At 40.0% G+C, this 4536-nt stretch overlaps 1 long non-coding RNA gene across 1 annotated transcript; it reads right to left on the reverse strand.

Annotated features, from left to right (window-relative positions):
• Positions 1 to 1854: 1854 nt before the first annotated feature.
• LOC143897716 (uncharacterized) lies at positions 1855 to 2897 on the reverse strand. Its single transcript, XR_013256980.1, has 2 exons — positions 2042 to 2897; positions 1855 to 1972 (listed from the first exon to the last, which is right to left on the reverse strand). It is a non-coding gene; the product is annotated as an uncharacterized LOC143897716 (long non-coding RNA).
• Positions 2898 to 4536: the final 1639 nt, after the last annotated feature.

Consider the following 4536-nt stretch of genomic DNA (forward strand, 5'->3'; position numbering starts at 1 on the left):
CTGCTATGACCTTGACATTTATATATTTTTGTCACTCTGATTAACCTTTAAAATACGCTGTTAAAATATTATATATAATTATGGAATATTCTACATAAAAAAAATTTGTAATTTTTTTCATATGCCTCCAGAGGATTCTGTCCCAGAGTAATATAAGTTTTTCTCTTTTTCTTCTTTCTTTCCGTCAATTTTTATATTTTCTCAAACTGATACTATTTTCGTTTTATAAATCAAATTTTTTTCTCTTTCTCTCTTTTCAGTATTGAGAAATCTTTATCTTTTAATTTGTGTGTTCTATATATATATATATATATATATATATATATATATATATATAATATTGGAACGCATTTATTCTATAGAATGAAGAATCATCTTCTGACGTATATTACATCAAAATGGATAAGGACACGACTGAAATGACGCCGGGACCTTCACAGCCGGCACCACCAGCAACGCCGGCACCGGCACAACCAGCGACGCTGGCAACTCCTCAATAGAAACGTAAGTACAATTAATCTATTAAAATACAGTTATGGTATTCAATCTTTTAGCGTTTTTAATTGAGCCCGGTTTGCTCACTCCAAGAGCGATTATTGACGTCACTTCGGCAAAGCTCGATTTGCCGATGTGACGTCAATAATCGCTCTCTGAGAGAACAAACCCGGCCGTCAAAAACGCTATTTGTTATAAAATAAATTTCTGTTTGTTACAGCAAAAAGATGGTAAAGAGCTGGACGCAACCGTTACAACCAAAGAGAAAGAGGAAGAGGAGGAAGGGGTGGAGGGATGAAGATGTACACGCAAACCGTTTATATATAATAAGTTTTGCGTATACATCTTTATTCATCCCCAACACACACACACACACACACACACAACGTGTGCTGCAACGTTTAATATTTGACATACGTTAGAAAAGCACCGGCGAAGCGGAACTCGCGATCGCGGTCAGTTCGATCCGCGCGCGCGTATGATTTCTTCTGTGTTTTCGCGTCGCGGGTTGAAAATTCCGTTTAATCTGTGCCAAATATCCCCAGAGAGTACGGTTTTTGTTCCTTCGTAGTAGATGTAATGTTTGTGATGCAAAAGCGATGGCGCTGGTCGGTACATTTAGTAGACCGAAAAAGCAGCGAGTCCACGATCACTCGTCCTCTCTAACTTACTCGTCAATGCGATACACGGCGACCTGGGGATGCCGTTTCTGTTAGTAAAACGGCGGCTTCTCCCGGCCGATCTCTCTATTGGATCAATAAATCAGTGTCGCTCAACGCTAATAACCGCGCAAGGGCTAAAGGGAAACCGGAACGAGTTTTTCTATCGAGTCATGGTCGGGCCGATGTCTTGCGATTTTCTTCGCGACTTCATTTTTAACTCTCCCGCGTATGATACTTTGTAGGAGTTTTTCTACACGACGCACGGATTTCTTATAGCTTGCAGATGCGAGACTAAAAGAGGCTTGGAATTTGCAATTTCTCGTGCCTTGTCGAGGAGAGGAGCGATGATCGGCTTTCGGAAATGGTTGAACAATCGATTGACCGGCGGGGAAAAAGGGCTGCAAACGTTTTGTTTTTCCTTTACTTTTTTTTCGTTTACACGCGTCTATATATTATGTGCATTGTATTTTTTTGTGTTTCTTCTCTTTGTGCGAGTATACTGTTTCACCGAGTGTATTGTACAGCGTTGTCGCTCGTCGAGTGTAGGCCCATAGACCAATTTTTAATCGATTAGTATGGATCCTTTCGCCTGTAATTTACTGTTATTATACTGATACTATTACTACTATTACTATTATTAATACTACTACTTTTTTATCTACGATGACGTTGATTGGTGTACGAAAACGAACATGTGTTTAAGGAGGCTCTTACCTCGATCATAATATGACAGATCTTTATGAAATTAATATATGTTGTAAAGTGAACCACAACGGACCGATGCCCAAAACTTGAGCATAGGTTGACGATAAAAACTGTAAAAATATCAGTATTGAAATTCGCATTTTTAACACAGGGCATATGGTAAACACTAAAATTTTTACCGGAAGTGATGTATTTTCTTGGCAAGTTTGCGAGCCAGGTAAACAAAAAACTAAGGAATTGTAGTTAAAATAATAATCTTTCTAATGATAAGAAGAAAACTTGGTGTTGACGATGAGTTATAAAAGATATTGTAAGTTTTAATATGACGTACGACAGGTTAGGCGAATGATCTTCCGAGTGTCAAAATCGCGCGAAGTTTTTAACCTCACTTGCACATGTCTTTTCTCTGCGCTGTATGGTAGCGGCATAATTATTCTCTCGCGCATCGACAACCTTTATTTTCGCGAATTTTCCTTTCATTTTCCCTCTCAGCATTCTCACGTTATATCTTTCTTTTGGCTCCATCTCTTCATCGCATCATTCGCTACAACGCTACACGGCTACACCTCACTTAGCTGCAGACTGCTACAGACGACGTTGTGACACGTGACACGCGCATGTTCTGCTCTTTAGCACTGACGTAGTCAACTGACTTATTGTATAAATTTTAATATTTACACTAATAGAACATATAACTTACTCTTACACTATGTAAAAATCATTATTTATTTTTTTATTTAATTTTCCGATAATTTTATAACCAATTATTAATGATAATTTTTCGGTTGCTACATTGATTAGAGCAGCCGGGTAAGAGCCTCCTTAAGAGTTTAATGCATCGATATCTACGCGTACAAGAAATTAATTTTAAGTACTTTTTAAGTATATAAGTAGGTTAGCGAGTAAACAAAGTATGCTCGCTAACAAGATGGACGGTAAGAAGTACAGAATTACAATTAAGATTTTTAGTTAACCTTCTAGCGGTTAGGATAAATATACAGGAATTGTTTAGCAGAGTATGCAATTTGAAATACATCCAGGTTAATATTGTCTATCTGTATGATACGATAAATGTGAACGCCACTCCGTAACTATATATTGCGTGTATATAATACCTTTTAACGGATATCGCATAACACATGATCACCTAGCTGACGTACCACGCTAGAATAAGATAAAACCTCGCCCTTCGTACGTTTCGTCGTTTACATTTAATTCACGGCATCTCATTTCGACGACGCGTATTTCGATATTTTTTTATATGTACCATTGATATTCTCACCGATTGTTTTTTTTTTCTTAGTACGCAGAGAAAGGACTGTATTAATTTTTTGGGGAACTATATATAGAAGAAAAACACGTTTAGCGAGGCAATTATTTCCGAAACGTACGAGAGGCGTTTTATAGGGGATACGATTCTATATCTTGGACTTTCGACATTCGCGATGAAAGTGTGATCCCGGCGTTTCTGAACTCGCGGATCTCGAAGATAATGTACAAAGCTCGATGTCGACGTTCATGCGAGGACGCACGAGGGTCTAAAAAGAATAGACAAATTCACTCTCGTTTCCATCTTTCGTATTTTCTCTACGATTCTCTCCCCAACGGTACATGAACTATAATAAACTCACGGCATTTATATCTTCATCACGGGACAGGACTTGTCGCCAAATAGAGACGATGGTATCTTCTGTATCTTATCGCGTTAGATTCTGCAGTAACAGAATCTACGAGGTATGACGAGCGTGATATCTTTATTACTTATAGGCTCGATGCGTTGTCAAGTCCAACGGAAAAAAGTTGCCGGGAAGATTTTTTTGAAAATACGAAAATACGAAAATGGACACGACGTTCGATGAATAACAACAAACTGAATCTTTTCCACGCGAGTCCGATATGTACGTCTCGTTTTCCCGCATACGTCTGAGTCTTAATAGTTTCGAAAATCTCGTGCGAGTATCTTCGGCGCTTCTATAATATATATACACACACACACACACACACACGCGCGCGCGCGCGCGCGCACACGCACACGCACACGCACACGCACACGCACACGCACACGCACACGCACACGCACACGCACACACACACACACACACACTATAAAATACACTATAAAATACGGGTATTCCGTTTAATCTGTCGGTCTCGCTCCGCGTGTACTTGGCGCGAGACACTACCGCGTCTCTTGATTTAAAGTAAATTTAATATAAAATTATACATGTATCACACCCACATTCAAAGAAATTTATGTACGAGAAAGAACGAAGCAATTTTTGAGCCGTTTGAATTATTTCGGAACGACACTCGCTATGCAGCGGATTCGGGCTTAATCGAGATAACGACGATAATTTATCTCGGTGAAGTGCGTCGAATCGGAGCTCAAGAAGCTGTGATCCGCGTGTAATTCGGTCGAGCGAGCCAGGGAGCGCGGCACGGAAGCGGCCAGGGGTTGGAACGTTGCCATCTATCGTTCTATTTGTTAGCGGGCTTAGCAAATCACCCCCAACGAGCTTAGCGGGTACTTGGAACGGGGGTGCTAAGCCCTGCCTTTTGCGCATCGGTCCGCGTGAAACGCCACCTTCGTGATATCGACGCTAATTCGGGCTTAAAGGCTACGAGATGAGAACTGAACCCCCGATATACCCGATGTAAATACAATAATCTCCGA

The sequence above is a fragment of the Temnothorax americanus genome, unplaced genomic scaffold (assembly GCF_048541705.1).
Source record: "Temnothorax americanus isolate GAGA-0224 unplaced genomic scaffold, ASM4854170v1 Scaffold21, whole genome shotgun sequence".
Lineage (NCBI taxonomy): Eukaryota > Metazoa > Arthropoda > Insecta > Hymenoptera > Formicidae > Temnothorax > Temnothorax americanus.